The 21,953-nt window shown below is 39.9% G+C and overlaps 1 protein-coding gene across 4 annotated transcripts in view; it reads right to left on the bottom strand.

The window, feature by feature from the left end:
* CLYBL (citramalyl-CoA lyase) overlaps positions 1-21,953 on the bottom strand; it is a 192,228-nt gene that overhangs the window by 105,415 nt on the left and 64,860 nt on the right. The gene's annotated exons all lie outside the window — the stretch shown is intronic.

Here is a 21,953-nt window from a genome sequence, read left to right as displayed (position 1 = left end):
AATGCTTTGTGCACCACACTTCAGTGCAGGTGTGAGCCTTTGGTGCCACATGACTTAAGTGGATAACATCCCCATGGCCTGTAGGTGTGAGGTCTGTGGCAGTCTCCACCACATGCTGACATTCCTGGTGAGGGCCCAGCTGACCTGCTCCAGGCAGGAGCTCGGTTAGTGTACTTGGAGGCTGTGGGACTGCCAGAGGAGGCGTCTCTTGAATGCTGTGGGGAGCTTGCTTTGCTCCATAATTACAAGCACAGAGAAATAAGTTACAGAGAGAGCCACTGTGTCTCTTGGCCTTCCAAAAAAAACCCCTTGCCTGCTCCTGTTCCTCCCCACTTCATGCTGTACCTCCCAGGTCTATTCTGCTACATCAAAGATGAGGACAAAATAATACAATTTACCTTCATACTCAGCAGAAGGCACTTACACCACAAAATAATCCTACCATATAACACCATTATGCATTATCATGTATATTACTCAGCACTTTGAATAATGCAAAGCTTTCCTAGCACCATGCTGAACATGTCATTATCCCATCATGTCAGGGACCCATGCATTTTCCTATGCCCCTCTTAATAATGCTTCCCAAGTTGCTAGACTTGGATGACACATGGCTACACACACATGTGGGTTTTCTTCAAAGCAAACATGACTAACGCTCTCAAATGCTTGGAAATGAGTTCAGTCAATCTAAATCAGAGCCAATGTGGTATATCACTGACAGACTGCTGTAATACTTGCATTTCTAAGCTGAATCTGTTGAAGATCCCTCTCTTCCCCTAGAGTGTGCACCCTAAAAGCTGAATATAAGACTTGGGTTAAAAATATGAAGAAAACTTTTATTGCATTTTACCTCAGTGAAGTAAATTGAAAAGGAAAACTATTCCATCATCTCCTCTGCTGCATCTCTGCAGATCCTATGTGGACCTACTTTAAGAGCCTACAAAAACCACTGCCAGACTCTTCTTTGCAACATGTCTGGTAATGCTTAATTCAGTTTAAGAAATGGGACAGCTTGGCAGTTAAATAGAAATTATTTTATTATAAGTGCCAGTGTTAGCCTTGTTAATAACAGCAACACCTTCAAGACTCAGGTGGTGGAGGTCCTATCAACACCTGGAGACATGCAACTGAGATCCACTGAGTCCCTCCCAACTATTCTCCTTGTGTCTCTCTCACAAACTACTTCATGTTCCCTGCTTCAGGCTGAAGTGGGGATGGTAACAGAACTTGTGGCAACTCAAGTGGCTGCTAGATAAATCCACTTAATCTCATTTTCTTCCAGTAGGACACTTTGGGAGAGCAAGGACGAGGTGGAAGAGTGGTTTATCTCAAATAGGAAGAGGAGGATCTTTTTTCAGTGTGACACAGAGGTCAGTAAAGAAGTCTGCAGTCCTTCCCTAAACATATATGAGGGAACAAAAGTGATTAGTTTCTATTCTCTTTCTCTGATGGCTTCAGCCTTGTGGTTCCCAAGGGCACAAAGGAGTCAAAGAGCTCAGCCTATTAATAGTTAACTCCAGCCTAGAGCCAAGCAGCCCCTGAAGCACCCTTAATGACTGCCTCTCACCAACCCTCCAACCCGCCAGAAACCTGATAGACGTGGCTAACACCATAATCTCAGAGCATGCTGAGATGAGATGTATCTCCTGTCACATGTTTCCCAGGATTTCTTCTGGGCTGTCATCAAACCAAGGGCTGTTTGACCAGCCGTTTTCCCTCTCACTGCTGCAAGCCCCATGAAGGCAGCCCTGCTCTGCCTACCACACATAATGGCGTATAGTGTTGTGTAGGTGAAAGCATCATTACCTGCAGACCAGATTAGTCCGGTGCACCATTCAGGTCTATGAACGTGTGTTTAGATGGAGGAGCAGTACAGCTTCCTCAGCAGACCACATGACTCCAAAGAAGTGATAGACTTAATCCATTAAAACACCATCACTTAACAGGCTTAATGCTGGAAATGCAATTGCCTGGTGACCATTGCTATCTCCTCCTCAGCTAAACAACTTTGTAGCCACATGGGCTCAAACAACAGGTTTCCCAGGACACAAATAATTATAAAAAATATACTGTCTGTGTGTCAAATTATTAGTTTTATGGGCTATTTTAGCAAGTTGAAGAAGAAATAATTTTTTCACACGCTATGGCCAGAAAAAAAATGTATAGGAGGAGCTGGTGTCAGTGGACCAACACAGAATCCTTCTCCTTTCAAAACAAAGAGTTCTAGAAATATTCATGTACAATAAGAGTTTTCAACAAGTATCTTTAGGTATGACTGCAGTAAATGTTATCACAGTTTAATTCTTTGACATATATTCTTAAATCATCACTGTGCATTCTCCTCGCAAAGTCATATTTTATGTTCTACAATAAAATGAAAAGTAGAGGAAGATATGGATTTATTAATAAATCCATTTTTCTATAGACTTATTTAAAACAGTGGCAAGGCTTGGGGTGCTCTGTATATGAGCAGTTAGCTACTCTGGTAGGAAACACTATCCCGATTATCTTGACTTCTGTTATTTTGATAGAATAAAAAAATCCCCAGCAGTTGCTTTTTTAGGACAAAAAACCCACACAGCACTGCAGTCTCGATTATACTGTTAACCCTGTGCCATAAAGAGGAGGAAAATCTTACATATGTTTCCTGGCTCCAAGTATTTTAATGATTCAAACTAAGCTTGACTATGCTTTAAACTAAACACATGGACAAAAGCCAAGTGAATTTGCTAAGACAATGTTTCTTCCTTTAAGCACTGTAAGTTAAAACAAGGACTAGGCTATTGGGTAATGCTCATTAAATTGCTTTACAGCAGCATATTTTCATTCATAGCATCTAGCAGCATGCTGAGTGCTCTTGGGTCTTGGAAATAAAACTAAATTTCTTCAGCAAACATAACACTCTACTAAAGTCTTCATCAAAAATGTAAAAGTAGCTGGCAAGTTAAAGTTACTCATGGTCCTCTGAGAACAATTTCACCCAAGAGTGAATAGTTCATCCTCAGGAAGGAGAAAAGAAAACCTATTTGACTACTAAGAGACACTGCAGTTTGCAATGGCAGCCATACAGTGTGACTGCGAACAGTGAAATTACCCCAAATTATGCAAATTTCCCTGCTGTAAACTGCATTTTCACATTCCAGCATTGCTCATACTCATACACATACTTAACTGCACACACCTGTGCAGTCTCATTGGAGCCAACAACATATAGCTCACAAAGTAAAGCACTCGCACAAGTCATTTCCAGCACTTTAACCTGTGCCTCTGTTCTGTTTATTTGCTAAATCAAATCGCCCCTGGAAGATCTGCCAAACACATAGAACAATATTCATTGCTCAGTAAGCCAAATCTTTCCTTCTACAGTCCTTGGCATAGTGTTGGCAAAGTGTTTGCAAAGAGCGTTTTTAGACATTTCACTAAAACTGTTTAAAAATCTGGATAATTTCCACAACATGTATTTTTGACCCCTGTGCACGTAACTGCATACCATGGTATCTGTGGAGCCGTGTAAGAAGGACAGAAGTGATCCAAGACCCATGACACCCCCTGAATGAGACCCAGCTAATGCAGCAAAACCTCCTACAAATTATTTCTGCAATATGTGCAGAAAAACCCCACTCCAGAGAAAACATAATGGTTTTCCTGTGTTGAATTTACCGGGGAGTGGCACACCACCGCACACAAATAATCTGCCAAAAACAAAGGAAACTTCTACGGAATTACAAAGCCCCGCAATTTGCATAGTAATTCTTTCTAATTAAGAAAAGAAGATACAAGTTGTTTGTTATAAACATCAGCAGGCCCTGTGCAAATACGAAGGGCTCGCAGCCGCGCTGAGTATTTGTCGAATCAAAGCGACTCGCTGGAGAGTTTTATTGGTACAGCTGCAGCGCATGCATTTTATCACACATGCTAATAATCCTGGTTATGGCACTAACATTTTAATCATTTGTTCTCTGGGCTTGTTTCTCAAACAATTAGCACTAATGAATGGCCAAAATACCTCGGATCATATATGTCTAATTGCAGTCAAGAGCGGTTATTGTCCGCATGTACATTTCAATTCACCTCTGGGGATAATGTTTGTTAATTGTATTTCTTTATATAGCAAGTGAAAAAAGGCTGTTCACTCAAAAAGGGACTAAGTGTTCTCTTCTTTCCCTTTGTTCCCACAAGAAGCTAAAGTCACTTCAAGAGGCACTTAATCCCATCATCCATGGTTACAATTGCCTTACAGCATCAATCAAAAAGAATCTGAAGTAAAATGATGCAGCTATATTGTGTAATTAAAAGCAATTCAGGTAGTTATTGCTTGGGGCATTTTCCAGGTCCAAATACTTAAAATGGCACTGTGGGGATTCTAAATACTGTAGTGTTTTAAATTTGGTGAACTACAATATCTCACAGAGAAAAGGAAGGAATATGCAAAAAAAAAAAAAATCTCCTAGTGTGTATTGTAAAGCGAAAGAAAAGAGGAGGAACAGCTAACGTTTGAAGTGACAAAATCTACAAGTCTCCATATAAAAGGAAAATAAAAATATCAAGAAGAGAGAAAAGGGAAGGAAAAAGAAAAGGATAGCAGTTTTCAAGGAAAAAAAAATCCTCCTAATTGTTAAAAAGTTAACATGTGAAAAAATGTTAACATTTCCTCGAATGGAAAACAAAAGCTCATGTCACAAGCTTTACCATCAGAATACAGGTCCCCAAAATCTTAGCGCTCTCCGAATGGAAATAAATCTGGGTAAACCAAGCAGCTCTTCTTTGGGGAAAAAAAAGAAAAATACTTAGATTAAAAGTGAAGAGCTATGATATTTACTTTTGAATAAAATGTAAGGGAAGGAACTTTACATAACAGCTGCCACTAACCCTGATCCAATTATGCTGAAATTAAAACTGGGGGGTTATCAACATACCAAACAGTCAGCTTTACATTTTGATTTCTTTCTTTGTTCCAGACTCAGTACGGTCATTTCCCTGACCCTCGAAAAACTAATTAAGAAACCCCCCAAACCTAAGTCCTTGCCAGGGCAGGCAGAAGCCACCAGCTCTCACGGTTTGAGATCTCTTGACAAGCAGTTTTCTTTACCAGGAGAGGCTTTGTCTGATTTTAAACTTCCCACCATAAGGCTGGTATTATCTCGCACAGATGTAACGTGAAGATTAATTTCCCTGAAACTGATGGAAGACATAAAGGTATAAAATTGGCCCCCCCAAAAGTGTGAAGAAGGTGAAAGAATAAACCCTAACACTTCCACAGCATCCTAAGGGAGACAGGCGGTCTGCACCCAGCTGTGGGGACTGAGCATGGTGAGTTGAAGAAGCGCTCACAAAAACTCAGTGAATTAAGAAATTTAACCCCCGTAACAACCAGCTTTGGATATCAAAAGGGACAGATTGGAGGGGGTTGCTCCTGAGAGCGCTTGCCTGCTGGAAAAACTGTTGTGGGGAGAAATGAAAAGGGGACTTCCAAGTGACCTTTCACAAGCACTCACTCCAACTGATCAGGACACATTGCATTATAGCCAAAAAACAGAAGTGAACCAAATGGGGAAGGAGAGCCCCACTGATCAAAAAAAATCATGATGCAGAGAAGTGTGAGTGGAAATGAAAACTAAGCACCAAATCCAAAGTTGCTGGAAAGTAGTTTTAGGAAAATATGTGTCTTCATCTGCTATTTATAATTTTTTCCTATCTCCAGTAAATCAATGTAAGTCATATAACTGGACGCTAGAGAAAAGATTGAATACAAACCAGGCTCTTACTGGCAAAGGCTTAAAATCATGGACCCCTAAGCCATAAAATGATAAAGGGCTATCATAGGTTAAATAGTTAACCAAACTTTCTCCTCCCACCAGCACTAAATGTAAAAAAAAAAAAGACCTTTTATTTACCCCACCATGTTCTTTCAACTACATTTGACCCTGTTGTTTTGGTTCACTCTGAGCTCCATCATGCCTTAAATTGCTTTGACTGAAGATCAGGCATTTTTTTTCTTCTCAATTCAAAATGGCCAAATTAGACAGCGAGGATAAAAATAAAAGGACCACCGGCTTCTCATATTACTAACCTCTCCTGTTTTCAGGACAGCAAAAATAGTCTGTTTGTGAGGAAGAGGAGAGGGCTACGATTCTTTGACTTAATAAGTGAATTTTAAAAGAGATTTAAATAATGGCTCAGGGTGACAAGGGCTGATGCTTCCTACTAATGGCAACAGGCTGCTTCTCTTGGGCAGCCTCTGTGTGTGTGTGTGTTTGCTATCATCCAAGGTTAATTGGTGTCCTGTCTTGGGGAGCTTTAGCATATGTGACATACAGTCGAGAGTTTGCTCCCTTCCTTACGGTGTGGATAACTGAATAACTCGTCATGCCCATAAAGTATTCTCGAGCTGAGTTATACCTCACTTTGCTTTTACTATTGACAAAGTATCTGGCTCCTTGGAATGCTTTCTGCTGCTTAATCAGACCCACAGCACTGCAGGGCAGTGGAAAAGCACTCTGTCTGTCTGTAACACACACACTTTGCCACTTTCACCTAAGAAACATATAGTTAAGATAACAATTAATTTCCCAGTCTTCCTAAATATAGAGATATAGAAATAAACCTTAAGTATGGACAGTTTTTGTTTTACTTTCTATAAGAAAATTTTAAGTGCTTTCATTTATTTAACTAATTCAGCTTCTAAGTTGTATTTTTAAAATCTACAACACTGTGAAGAGATTTGGCAAAATTTTGTTTAGCTGTATGTTTTCTCAAGGGAAGCTCTTGCATTATATTTTTTTTACAGAATTGCAACTAGAAGCTACAACAGAAATTTGCAACACATTTTAAATAACAAAAAATCTCACAATAAAGATGAAGATCCAATACCAGTATTGAGAGATTTAGAAAAAATGACATAAATTAGCCGGTTTTAAGGTGTGCATTGAGAAGTAAGAAGATACTGCTTTGGATGTATGACACTGATGTACGATTTGTTTTGATTTACCTGTTTTTGGGTCTTGTGTATAGTCAAATATGCACCAAGTGTGGTCAGAACTGTGTGCCACAAAGGAACAAGCATGCCTTTGGAGGCTGACAGTCTTCCAGTTCAGGAGGAGGACCGGGCATATATAACCAACAAGCTGTCCTGGAACATCCCATGCCAAAATCTGTCTTAGTAAGTGAATATTTAAAACCCACAGATCTGTAGTGGTTGCACTTTTATATAGTCAGACCCATTCTGGTGGCCTTTGCAGAAAAGCTGAACTTTGAAGAGATTCTTTATATCACTGCAAAACCACTCTTGGCTCTTCCCATCCTCCCCTCCATCTCACCATCAGGTACTTCCCTTGCTCCTAATTCTGCCCCAGCCTTTTCACACGCTGACTTTGCACCCACCCACATCTCTGTGTACTCCCACAAAAATTGGTAACTATGTTTGGGCAGAATTCCTTTTCTTACTGAACATGCTTTTCTCCTCTTTTCTTCCCCACTCCCCTCTATTCCCTCCGCGTCGGTTCCCACACCAGGACACCGGGAACATCCCCACTACTGAGCTCTTGCAGCCCCGCCACCGGTCCAGCTGTGCGCGCATTGGCTAAATGCTACAAGGTCAAGATCGAGACCAGGATTCAAAAATTCCACGCTAATTACTGTGATTAAAGGCTGAGTCCCAAACTCATCCAAAGACTCCTGAGCAGTTTAGGAGCAGGCTGCTAATGAGTTATACACAAAATAAGAAACAGGCACTTGATAAAGTCAGAATCAATAAAGTGCCATTCCTGCCTGTTAAAATGACCTTGCCATCCATAACAGCGAGTCACTATGTTCACCAGAGCCTGTGCAGGTTAGATATCCATGTCTGTATGGTGTGAGAGAAAAGGAAAACAGTACAGTCCTTGAAATCAGTCCTGATTTATGTCTGAGTAAAAATAAAATTACATTAAAGATGTGGCTGAGAATATTTAGCAGAAGGAAATGAATGAATTGTCAATACCCTGGTGCTGCAGAAGTCAGAAGAAACAAGGAATTTGTCATCCACTTTGGGTCTTCCAGTATTTCTGATTTTTTATTACAAACTGTTGTCTTCATTGTTTTGGTTGTGGTGAGGATATTTTTAAAAATGAAGGTCCCTTCACACTTCTAAGAATTTTTCACTAGTAGACCATATTTTATCTCAATTTGGAATTTAAGTCAGTCTACACTTGATCAAACCACAAACATTTTGATGATTCCTGTACTTAGAAACACAGGTAAATTACGCCACTAAATAAAGCACAGACATTTTTATCACATAGGAAAAAGAAAACAATATTGCAGGCTTCTCTGCATTTTGAAATTGCTCCTGTAAACCCACTTGAGCATGTGCCTAGCCCAGAGAAATCAAAAGGAGTAGTCAAACACTTACAGTTAACCATGTACTTTAATGCCTACAGGACTGGAGATTAATTTTGAATTATGAAACTGTTCCATTTCCATGTGTTCTTAGGCTATACATGGGTCAACCTACTTTTTTCACATTTTGGTACAGAGACTTGTGCAAAATTGAGACTTAGATCTATACAGATGCAATCCAGGTGGTGAATATCTTTTAAACAATATAAAGATGCTCAATTTCAGCTGGAGAGAAAAAACCAAACCAGCATGATATTTTCAGAATAAGATTAAAAGTAAAAATATGATTTATGTTTAGCCAAGCATTATTCTGTAGAATTATTACTATGCAGAGGAATTATTATGCCAAAGAATTATTTTGTATTAAACTGCACTTACTCAGAATGTTTTTGGTGCCAAATAACTGAGCAGTGAAGAACAATTTAGCAAGCAATTAGTAAATATTAAACCACTGAAGAACAGAACTATAAAACTACAATGCACTGCAATTACATCAAAAAAAAGAGAAAATGTTGTAATTACATCAAAGCTGATGCAAAATGACAGAAAAAAAGAACGAATGCACAATGCTATTAGTTCAACAGCAATTGTGGCCACACTAATTGAAAACCAACCGCTCTCTGGTTTTGAACACAAGCCTGGTGGAAATTTAAAAATAATTCCTAAACAGACGATAAAGAAGAACACTTACAAATCCTGCAGTGCTCCAGGCAACACTTAACTTTGGAAATGTCTACAGGCAGAAATACTACCCTGCAATAGGGCTCAGGATGGCACAAACAAGTATCTGTGTTTATTTTTTAACTAGTCAATTTATAAGAGCAATGAAATCCCTACATAAGCATTTTATATTGACCTGATATGGACTTACTGTTTTAACCAGCTTTTTAACTAACTCCACAAGTTAATAAAGGCAACTACATGAATCCTTACTGCCTGTACATTAAGATAAGAAACACATTCATTAAGCAATATCCAGACTGTTTTAATTACAGGAATATCACTCTTATTTGTAGTATAATGTTCGTTAAGTACAGTATAACATTTTCTTAAAATGCCCCAGAGGCAGTTAAACTCTTGATTAGCTATTTAAAAAAAAAAAAAGAAACAACTCCCTTAACTTCAATCGCAGGAGTTAATGCCTACTGCAATGAAATTCCAGCACTTATAATCATGTAAAAATGTCATATGCAAATCTTATTAACCATGAAAACATTATATAAGATCAAATGAATCTTCTATGCCGTTATCACTACTCAGTGTTAGCAAAATGTCGGAATCTTTCTATGATGATTGTGGTAGTAACAATAATAAGCCCAGCCTTATTTCCTTTGAAAATGATATCAATTGAAAACCAGCTCTTATTTTATTAATTTCAAAAGATAGCAGGGAATGCCCAAAAATTCTGACTTCTATATTTTCCTGCCTTTAACTACATCTCTGTTCTATTATCCAATGTTTAAACATACCAAACTAGTAGCAGTGGATGGATTAAAAAACATTATGGAGACAGAACCTTCATGATCTCCAGTAAATAAACACTTTATTTAACTGCTTTATTACCCAATAATGAAACTTCCTTTTTTCCCCTGCCTTTTCCAGTACATTACAAAATTTAACATTATTACTGTTCTTGTACAGATGACAATGAAACATCTACTTTTCCTTCAGTATTTATCCTGCATCTACCCCTTATTCCATACATCCCTTGAAAAAAAAGCTGTTCATTTTTTTATTTGCTAACACCACCAAGAATTTAAAAAAATTGTGAACAACATGATGTGTTAAAAATTGCAATATTTTAAAGTGCATGTTGAAACATTATTTTCTGGTTTTGTGTCCCTGACTTCGTATTTTCAAGCTTTTTCAAAGACAAAAAAACTTTCTTGTAAAATAAAAGAAAAGTTAAAGGTGAGATTTCAGGAATCCAGGATTAAAGGAAATAACAAATATTGTGATGTTGATGATAAATAGGTGAGAGCTGTTAGCTCATTTTGATCTTTCACATAAGCAGCTGAAGGATAATTTTATTTTACGGGAACAGGCATGCCAAACCCTAACTCAGCAATGGCCCTCCAAAACCGTCTCCTTAGTAAGGACAGCAAACTAAACCCTGCAAATTTAGCACCCACCAGTCTCTTCAGGCTCAGCACCTCTCTATCCATCAAATTCCCTGTAGTGAGTGATCAGCCTTTGCTACCCTGAAAGGGACAAATCCCTCACTCTACTGAGCCGGTGGGTCAGGTCCTGCCAGCCCCATGGGTGCATATTTGGGGTATGTGGCCAAAGCCCTGGGTGCACCTTTCAAGGGTGGATTCGGCCATAATCCTCCTCCTGACTGAGGCAGTTCCTGATGTCCCTTGAGGAGGTGACCATGCCTGAAGGAGATGAACCCCACTCCGGGGTGTCCACAGCAGGGAACCAATTTCAATTTCGAGGAACACATTGGCCATATCATCACAGCCTGTCCTACCAGGGATCAGCTTTGCTGCGTAGGCAAGCTCAGAGACCATAAAGGTGCTGAATCTACCAGGCAGATAATATAAATGTCTGATGAAGAAAAAATGTTGGCCAAGGAACACATTTTAATACTACATCAGAAGATTGCTATCGCTTTTTTTTAGCCATATTCCTAAGCTTATAATTTAATTCTCTAAACATTTTTACAGAACTCTTCAGATTAGCTTTGCCACATCCCAGGAAACTCAAAAACCAGTCATAAAACCATGGCTCCCAGGTCCTTGTTTCAGATCCCCCACCTAGTAAGTCCCATCCCATTTGATGGTCAGTCCGTCATCAACGTGGACACTTTAAAAATCATCAAGACCGAAAGTGAGATGGGGTGAAAATCAACTTCTCTGCAAATCAGTATGATTTTATTTTCATTTAAAAAAAGGGGGAAAAAAAGGGGAAAAAAAAAGGAAAAAATTATCAGTTAGCAGCTCTTTTTGGGGCACAGGGAGCATCTGATGGGCCTGTGCAAGTGCAAGCACTCTTATTACATGCTCTGTGGGAGTTTCTTATCTGTATTTCCCAGGTGAGATTACTTGTGTGGTTATGGTTGCTACAGTACATATTTACCGTGGCCAGAGAACACATGAAAAAGCCCACTGACACTTAGGTAAAGCTGAAGAATCAAAGCTGCTCCCCTCGTCAAAGGCCCGGTTTCACTGGATGCCCCTTTTCTCCCAAACACCACAGTTCCCTTAAATGTGGATTTCCATCTCACTGCATCACAACACACATACTCATCATTGGTTCCCCTCTCTTAAAACTAAATTTTAGAAAACATCCCTGTCCTTAATGGCTGCCTAGAGAGGAAGAAAGAGTTGGACATTAGCAAGAAGTGGCAGAGAGGGAAGGGAAGGGAAGGGAAGGGAAGGGAAGGGAAGGGAAGGGAAGGGAAGGGAAGGGAAGGGAAGGGAAGGGAAGGGAAGGGAAGGGAAGGGAAGGGAAGGGAAGGGAAGGGAAGGGAAGGGAAGGGAAGGGAAGGGAAGGGAAGGGAAGGGAAGGGAAGGGAAGGGAAGGGAAGGGAAGGGAAGGGAAGGGAAGGGAAGGGAAGGGAAGGGAAGGGAAGGGAAGGGAAGGGAGAGACAGAGGTCACCAAGCAAACAGCTTGCTTGGGAGACGCATGAAGAAGAAATTCTTCCAACTGCCTTAGTTTAAGTGAGGGGTTTTCCCCTCTAAATTCTTGACGCAGGCTGTTCAATATTTATTTAAAAATAAGTAAAGAAGAAAAATCCACTGCCTCCCTTGCAATCTGCACATATTAAAAAAATGGCTTTTGGTTCATAATGATGGTATGTTATAGATAAGCAAAAGTCCTGGATTACATGAAAATAAAATCTATAAGGAGAAATAGGATTAAGTCTACTTCCATGTAAGAGCTTTTATGACATTTAAATGAGCAGCTGTGTTTCTTTAAGTAAGTGTTACAGCGTTCCACATCTGTATAAAAACTGCACAAGAGACAGACTCTTTCAACTCACTGATAGACAGCCTTGTGAGGAAAAAAATCCCCGTGAAAATGCATAAAGGCATCACTTGGCTTTCCTGTAAAACAACCTGTGTCTTGAATACAGGTTTGGGTTTAAAGAAATAAGAAAATTAGATGACATATCTCTTTTGTCCTGCACTGGATAAAGAGAAAAATCATTCCATTACTGAATCTGCCCACTTTTTTACTTCGGGTAACACTTTAGATATACTTTTGCACAAAGGCCTTGAGATACATTTTAATTCTGCATTGCATGCCAATAATCTGTACCAACATTAACAAACAGTACCTCCCAAAGTCGATATTATATATATAAGGAATTTGGATGGTTTGAACCAGTTTTAGTCACACATGGCCCCTTGTTCGCCATCATCTGTTTCCTTGCTGATAGGAAGAATGTCATGGATGTTTCAATTTTTATCTTCTTCCTGAATAACAGTTTAGTTGAGCTGGTGTCTCAGTAATGGCAAAATTTGTTGACAGAGATTAAAATCAGATGTGGTGAAGAAAAAAATCGTGGCATATCCACTTTCTTCTCTAGAACATATCCAGCAGGCAAAGCCTTCTCCCTTCTTTGTGTAATTTGTGTTTAAAGGAGAAAATGCAAAACAATGACCTCACTAGTTCTCTGTGCAAGCAAGAACAGAATGTGAGACTCCAAGCAGGCATTACAATAGGCCCACCCTTAAAGGTAAGGTTTTCTTTTGGCCTGCAGCCACAATAGTCAGAGGTGAACATTTATATGTGTGCATGCTTATGTTTATATATTTATATGCCTGTCTATATCTATCTACATAGACAATCTATTTGTGCACATATAAATGTACATATATAAATGTGCATACATGTACACATAGAAAGACCCAACATGGCATAGTACAACAGCAGCATTGATCAGTGGAAACTGGCAAAAAGAATTGACTTCCATAAATCCAAGAAATAATAAAACTTTTAGTCTCAAATATTCAGCATACTTTGCTGGAATAAACTACCTGTTCCTGCATCTCCAGCAAAGGCATTAGAGTGGGAATTCTCCAGTGGAATACAAAGTCTCCCCCCAGGACCCCATATATACTAGACTGAAGGCTGTTCCACCATTAGTTGTCGATGGCCCTGCCTCGCTTTCGTAAGGCTTGAGGTCTTTGCATCACACACTTTGCATCCACACACTGTGGGCATCCTGTGTATCTTGCAAGTTCAGGTGTGACCCCACAGATTTACAGCTCCTGTAGACTGAAGCTGTGTCTCAGTGAGCCAAAGCAGCGCTGCCCCTCATGCTACTGCTGACTTTGACAAATCCCTGCCAGAATAAACAAGACACATGTTTTTTGCCACATGCGACACGCCTTCTTTCCACTTCATCTCTTCGAGCTCAACATTTTTAGCCATGAAAAAGTGAGTGAACACTCTTATATCCTCTTTCCCTTGACCCCGCTCGTACTACTTTGGAGGGGAAGGAGGGAATTTAGGGGCTTTTATGGAATTGGTGAATTAGGGAATTCATCAATACTCTACCAGTATACATTAACAGGGAAGAAGAGACTAATGGCTAAAACAGTCTTTTACAGCAGTACCAGAGGCATTAAACTGAACCACAAAAGTGGGGGGTTGGGAGAATAAATAATAATGATTTCCTTTTTCCTTTCCAAGAAGCACCAGGATAAGGGTGGGCATACTCTTGCCATGAGTATCTTAAGGGTCTTTTCTGATCTAAATGATGTTCTCCATCCCTCTCCTAAGGGCCCAGTCTGGGCTGTGAAAACCACAGCTGAGCCCTTTGAAAAACAGACTCTGTTCCTGTCCTAAGCAGATAAAATGTAAATTATTTTCCCACCATGAAAACAGTCATACATGCTAACTTGGGCATTGGAAGATGTTGTTAGATTTCGATCCACAAAAAGGATATAATAACTATTATAATTAAATTAGTAAATTTATAATTTATATATATATATATTTATATATATATAAAATTTATATATATTTATATATATATATATAAAAATACATAATATTTATAATTAAATAAGTAAATTTATTCATGCCTCTGTGGCTTATATTATGAAAAATAAATAGTAGTTAAGTTGCATGTGGTACTTATACTAATCTTCAAATACTCTGTTTCATCATTTTCTAACCTCTGCAAAAATGTTCCTGTTATGAAGAAAGCAAACAGAAGATGGATTCTAGGCCAGGACAGATTGAATTATGGAGAAATGAAGATAAAAGAGGCTGGAGAGACAAATAAGGTTTCAGGTGGCTGCAGTATGTTGATTACCCTGTTACTTAACTAGACATTCACATCTTGATTCAAAATACACTTTTATTACTCTCTATGCCTTCTCCATTGCTTGGAAACAGCAGTCAACAAACCAGTGTTTAACCTACCACAAGGAACATTAGGCTGGCTTTGAAAACAGGGACCGTGGAGAACTTTTTAAGAGTGCTCATGCTTGAGGGCCAGTAAGGAAGAAGCCTAAAAAACATCTACAGGAGGAAGAGAATAAAAGGGTAATTGTAAGCTGCAAGAAGCCAGGTCCGGCAGAATGATGAGATGAGGAAAGCCCAGGACCTGGGCACCACAGACATGAAAACTGAAGCTGACAACATGCAGCAGGCAGCTCTACAGATGAGTCAAAGCATGAGAGGCAGTCCTGAACAGCCAGCACACAGCAAGGCAGGATGGTCCAATCAGCCAGGAGAGGGGTGACAAATGCATAGGGCCTTGGTGAGATGGCCCCTGGGCATCACAAGAAGGAATGAGTTTTGGTTTTGTGCAAGTGGCAAGGCAGACTCTGCCAGGATATGCCTCCAATCAAGCCACCACAGAAGACAAGGGAGGACTGGGGGAAGAGATGCACAAGGAAAGGAGGTGAGACTATGGAAAAGAAACCACACCATCAATTAGGGATGCGAAAAGGGAGACATGGTGAGCATTCACTTAGCAAGTCTGAAGAAAACAAGGTCAAAGGCAAGATTAAAAGAGCAAGGTGAAGATGTAATTTAAAGAAAAAAAAAGGAAGAAAAAGGAAGAGGACAAGGTCAGTGGAGATTTTGGCGAGGGAAGAATCAGTGAAGCAGGGACTGAGGAGTCTCTTGATGCAGTATCAGAGACAGAGAAGATGTATTAACTCAGGGCAGCCAGCCCTGAGTTAATAAGGAAAACAGGGGTAGAGTGGCATAAGTCTTTGAGGAACAAAGCAGTGGAAAGAGGAGTCAAGGATGGGCATACGGGGGAGGAAGAGGAGGAAGCAAAAAGGAGAGTGGGATCTTGATTCAGCCAAGTAGCTGAGCATAATGTGAAGAGTCTGAGCACTCTTGTAGTATCTTGACTTGACTAACCACCACTCTGAATCAGGGCCTGATTCAGGAGCCTTCCAGTGAACGACCAGGGAAGAAGATGTGTAAAACACATAGAACACAATGGTTCAGGGCAGAGAATGGAAATGAAATGGGAACTTCAATGCTCATCTCAGAAGCAGCTCTTCCTAAACCTTCTAACTGTGACCTGTCACCTCACTTCATAGAGAAAGCAGAAGAATGCTTTCACTTGGCCTACACACTGATTTCCTGCACACAAGCAATCATTTTAATTTAGGCCTCTACATTGTTTTGCCAGCACTTAATGTTGCATAAAAATAAAGAAACTTCAGCTCCCCTGCAATGTGGTGCAAGTGACTGAACTTCCTTTCAGTAGCCAGAACTGCATCTATTAAATGTGTGAAATGCTAAAGGTAACAGTGTCCAACAATAGAAAATGAAGCAAAAGGAATTTAGACCAACCTCAGGAACCAGTTTGCCAAAATTATGGGTGAATGCTAGGGAAAAAGGACAATTAATACAGGGACAGATGGCTAAGCAAAAACAAAAGCCATTATCTAAAACCTGGCTAAGGAAAGCGTAGCAACTGATTGTTTAACAGAAGGGATTAAAGAACTCAATTAAATATAGTACTATCAATAGTTTGGATCCTAAGGAATAAGAAAATAGAGGACTTGCTGTGGCAGTATTAAATCCGTTCTGTGCTTATGTTAAATATTAAGGTGCACAAGTTTTATACAGAACAAACATTTCTTATCCTTGTGAGAAGGTGGGTTATAAAATGCAAACAAACTCTAGGCCAATAATAAAAGCTTCAGTGACTTGACAAGTCTTAGAAGACCATAAGAGGGTTCTGCAGGTGGTCTGCAGCTCAGGACATCCTGCTGAAATATGACAGTCTTTCCCTCCCCTCGATTCCCCCTTGAAACATGCACGCATATAGTCCTGGAAAACCATTCTCAGATGAGAAGGCCAGCCTTTGGCTGTGTCCCCGTCGGGGTGAAGGGTTACTCCAGAACAGCAGCATCATTTTGTGAAGGTGCTCCACCTGGAACACATCAGCTGACGGCCACCACTGAGCAAGAGTTGGGAGAAAATCACGGGAAGTGGTACAAGGAAGATGTGTTTGACATGTGCTTAGAGTCATGCCAGCATAGGGATCTGTGATGTCTGGCAACTCTTAGTAGAGGGAGGGTGTAGCACAGGCTCTGACAATCCACTGGCATCACAACCTGAAGTGCTCTCTGTCAAGAAGCCCATGTGTAACTGCATCTGTGGGAGTCACAGCTGCTCTCCATGCTAAGAGCAGGCACACACATTGCAGTCAAATCACTTGGTCCCATACAACAGAGAATTAACTCCAAATAAATGTCTGAATCTCTGCCTGCAGCCTCAGTAGAAACGTAGACTCTCTCAGGGAAGCACTCCATGAAAAGTTGCACAAGTAATGAAAACGAAGCCTTCTAACAGCTTTACACAGCACAAAATGATGGCTAAACCTGTCTGCCATCTCTGTCTCATACGAACCGTTTGAACCGATAGGCCTCATTCATATATGCAAGTGATGTTTGGTTCTTTTCGATACTTTCTCAGTACTTTAATGATTTCAGTAATTAGTTGGCATGCTTCGTTTCAACATATCACATCTCCATGGTGGCATCATCAGTTTGTAACAGAGGCTTCCTTAAGAAAAGAAACAGCTTCTTAATTTTTTTATTTTAAAAAAGTTAATAATTACAGGAATACTGACAGTGTTGCTATAGTTACGACTATATCAGCCTTTCACTTACAACTCCCCATTTTCAAGGGTCAATAACTCAGTTGTCAAAAATCCCACTGGGCAGTAGCCTGACACATCTTAGACATACATGAAACAACTGCATAAATAAAAATCAGCTGTTTCACACTTGTGAACATTTTGAATCAAATCAATCTTTTCAGGTGATATTTTGAGCATATGACAGTACATTTTGTGGCTTTTTTGTATACATTTTTTGGCAGGATGTTAGTCCTTTAGGTGCCCCAGTGTTTTTGACAACTGCCACAGGGAAAGGAAGATGAGCCACCACTTTTTCCTCCAGCCATTTCATCCCACCCCACCAGAAAGGAAGCAATTCTGGACGTGCCTGCTACGCTCCCAACAAAACTTCCCCAGGATTTTTAGGCACAAAAGCTTCACACGCATGTGCAGCAGCTGGATTACCACAAAAGACCATAACGGCCCTAAGAGCCGTTACGGTATATCAAGTGAGTAAACCGAAAACTAAGAAGGATTTACACAATGACCATAGTGGCTCCCTGGGAGCCGTTACGGTCTATCAGGTCAAAAATCCACTTTTTAAAGAGCGCCTAAATATGTGTATACCCAACAGGGCCTTGAATCTCCGGAGCAACTATCGCACACATTTTCAAAATCAGCCAGGGAAGAGAAGGGAGATTACACCAAACAACATAAAGAGAGAAATTTTTGCAATGAATAAAAGACATATCATGCAAATTCTAAAGACCTATATTTAAATGGAAGAAAGTGCGTGTTAAGTTGTGAAATAGGACAGAACATGATTTCTTCATCGTCAAAACAGGTCCTTTGAGTTTTTTTTCTTTTTTTTAAAATGAGAATTAAATGAAAAAGGAAATTTCCCACCAAAGCAAATCACTTTGAAAAAAAAGAAGTTAGATTTCAAGAAGTATAGAAATAACGCAATCACAGCTGGGTTCTGAGTTGCAGTTCTGCTGCATTTCAAGTCTCTAGTCACGGCACAAGTTGGTAACAAGGCTCAGCTTTGCCTTCCTTCAATTCTCTCCCATTGTGTCACAAAACGATCAAGTTATTCAAGACAGTAATTTTCTCTGTAAAAGTCACGTCTATTTTTTTAAAAAGAAATCTGTAATAAATCATCAGCCTACTTACTTTTTCTTCTTCCCCTTCCTTTACATGCCATATTTGTTCCTGCAGCAAATCTGTAAGAGAACACTTTCTCTCTATGACCTGAGATAACGGTAATGTTGAAAGAATGGCCTCACTTGTCAAAGATTAGAGGGCTGTCTGCAGCCTACACTCGTCTTTACTTCAGCCAAATAGGCCCAATAAATGCTAATACTCAGCATGACGCATTGAGAACGCTAAGCCTCAACACTGACTAAGAAGAAAGTATCACAAATTTACTGAAATTATCTATAGCACAATAGAGAAGAGAAGGAATTAATCAAAGTCTCTCTCTTAATGCAATGCTTGATTGAACTATCCCAATCCCTTTTTAAATAGGATAACCTAGTGGCAAGTGACCCCGATGACACATCCTAGAGAGGTACACAAGTACCACTTGTTCGATTTTTTTTCTTTTATGACCTCATTAAGAAGGATTTTGAAGATTGTTCCTGAGTATGAGAACAAAGTGTCTGAAGATATCTCTAGCTTTTTATGTCTTTAGCCTTTTGCCGTTGAAATGGATTTTGAACAAGTGTTTATAAACTAAGTACATGCACAAGCAAAAAAAAAAAAGTCCTTAAAAATGAAATCTACTAAAGCTACCTTTTCTTAAATGCAAGACCAGCTAAGTCTCCAAGAAACAAGAAAGTTTTGCCAAGATGAACTCCTGATTGCATCTACCCCCCACCCTGTACTCCCTCTCTCTCCTTTCCTGTTATAGACCCCATTAATTAGATTTGGCGGCAATTTTCCCTTCCTTATCAGGGAAGACAGAGTCTGCCAAATCTGCTAGTGTGAAAATACTCCATCGCCAGTAACATTTTTTCCTAAGTGTTTGTTGATTCCACGCTTGGATTTAAATATCAAGGATTATATTTTACAACCAGAAACAAACAAACAGATTTATAACTGAAGACCGAAAGGCAAACAGCAGAAAAAAAGCAAGCCAAGTACTGAACCTAAATGTAGCATTTTTATTGACTTCTTAGAAACCAAATAACCTGGCATATTAGTGTGTGCATTCTGCAACAGACATTCAGCCCCATTGTACTACTTAGAAGAGAATAAAAAGAAACCCTACTGTTTGAAATCCAGCGGAACATCCCCACAACAGAGCACAACTGTTCCCTCATGCATGAATGGGAAGGAGATGAAAGAAAAGATGGACTTCTGAGGTACAGCAAAAAACAAAGACAACAAAAGTGCTGATCATGAGGGAATGACACAACTCATTGCTGCAAAAAGGATGAGAGAAAGGAGCTCAAACAATGGTGCAGACAGCTAAGTGACATGTAGAAGAATTGAAAAATCTACAGAAGTGTCTTTTCTTTCCACACTTGATGAGAAACAATTAAATGTTGGTACATCTGTCATAAAAAAGATAATTGAAACCTGTTACCATCATTATAGACGGTAACTTAACTACCAAAACTGTAACTGTCCAATTAAGTGTTGCCCCCTTGTTATCTATACCACTTGCTAAAATGAAAAAAACCTTTTAATGCCCGTGATGATTTACCACCAGTATAGCTGTTACAAGCCATGGAGCTGAACTGGCACGTTTTATAAGGTGGATATTTAGGCTACAGGGTACCTACGTCTATTTGTACACACACAGATGGGGGAAGGCAGGCACACATGGGTGCATGCAGGCTCACATGCGTGAGCGCACGCATTCATGCACTCGCTCTCGCACACCCACCAGTGAGGACGAATTTTGCAAACAGATGAGGTTTTTGACAAGGAATCCAAAAAACCCAGATAATTGCCAGAAGTCTCACTAGGTGTTTACTCCCCTGAAGGTCCACCAGCCTGTGAAAACAACACCGTGCTAAACTAATCCACTGACTGTTGCTACTTGGTTGATAACGCGCAACACTCCACAAAACTGCAAAGCAGTTATTGACCCTGTCAGAACACCTGATTAATGGATAAATGCTGTAATTGATTAGCAGAGCAGTGTGAATTAAAACAGAATACAGCATCAATAATGAGCCGCTGACAAAAGGTAGCCGACATAAAATGTAAAATGGTAGCCCGCAGCCATAAAATGTAAAATGGTAGCCTGCAGCCATATCGCATCAAAGACATGCATTTCTTAAAACCAGAAGAAAACACTACCCCTGAAAAAAACCCACAAGTGCGGTGTCCTGTTCTCTGCATTCTTTAGGCTTTTCTCTTGGTAATGATTAAACCACCAGCAAAATGTTATGGGAACTACTCATGAATCCACTTCATACATCAAGCCAGGCAGGGCAGTTAAACGACTGCATTATCCTCTGGGTTTCTCTGCCCTTAAAGAAATTCACCGCTCTTCATCTTATCCCAGTGAGCTGTGATTTTGGAGTGGCGCCGGGCGCATCCAAGGCTGCCTTCAGTGGAGTGCACAGGCAAATCCCACAGTTCGTAGGTATACAAGGGAGCCCCACAACAGTGTCACACCGAGGAGACAACTTTGAGCTACAATCATCACATTGTTACACTTGTTTTCCATTCCCTTAAGGGCCTTAGGAGGCCAAATGACCCCACTTTTGTTCCTTTCTCTTTCTTATTTAATCCTACTCTAAGGCCCTTCATTATGCCTGACATTATATGAAATAGATTATATAGATTTTATACAGCACACACGTGATGTTTCCTGTAGGAAAGCGAGTTTGTAACACAGTGTCTGAAGCACCGAGTTACGTCCTTTCATAGCACCTATCTTGGTCTTCCAGCTCTTTAGGCACCGTGCATTACTCTGTGCATTAGGCAAGTTGACACACCTAATGTAATGCCATCAGACATATCAAAGCTGTCCTGGTACAAGCAGAAAAAAACATTAGCTTGAGTAGAGCACTTAATGCAATTATGTTGCTCTGACTTCCTGAGCTAGCTCACTCAGAAGTAATTTAAGCATTTCTACATAACACTCCACTGTATCCAGCAAATACAGCCTTTCCTCAAAATGGTTGTTGCTACCAGGTAAGTCTCTTGGAAGTCTCTATGTGTCCTTTTTCCCCTTAAAATAAACCCCAGAAGCTGTAAAACTGAAGATCCGTGCTTTTGATATGAAAAATGCAAATAAGGAAAGCAAAAGTGGCATTAGTCCCTCGTAACAATTCTCTCAAAATCTGTCAATTTGATGCCCATTTGACATTCCTCTGCAAAGCATAACATATTTTTTAGCAGTTCTACAAATTCACAGATACATATTCAGAGATGTAGTCCTTTGGAAATCCGCATATCTTCAGATAATTTTTCTTTTTTTTCATCAGATAACCATGAGACTTATTTTGGGTGCAGAATGATTTTTCTGCTTCAGGACTGCTACCTTATCAGTGGCAT

The sequence above is a fragment of the Coloeus monedula genome (assembly GCF_965178545.1).
Source record: "Coloeus monedula genome assembly, chromosome: 3".
Taxonomy (NCBI): domain Eukaryota; kingdom Metazoa; phylum Chordata; class Aves; order Passeriformes; family Corvidae; genus Coloeus; species Coloeus monedula.
The sequence above is the reverse complement of the archived record's forward strand: the minus strand, read 5'-3'. Positions and strand labels throughout refer to the sequence as shown.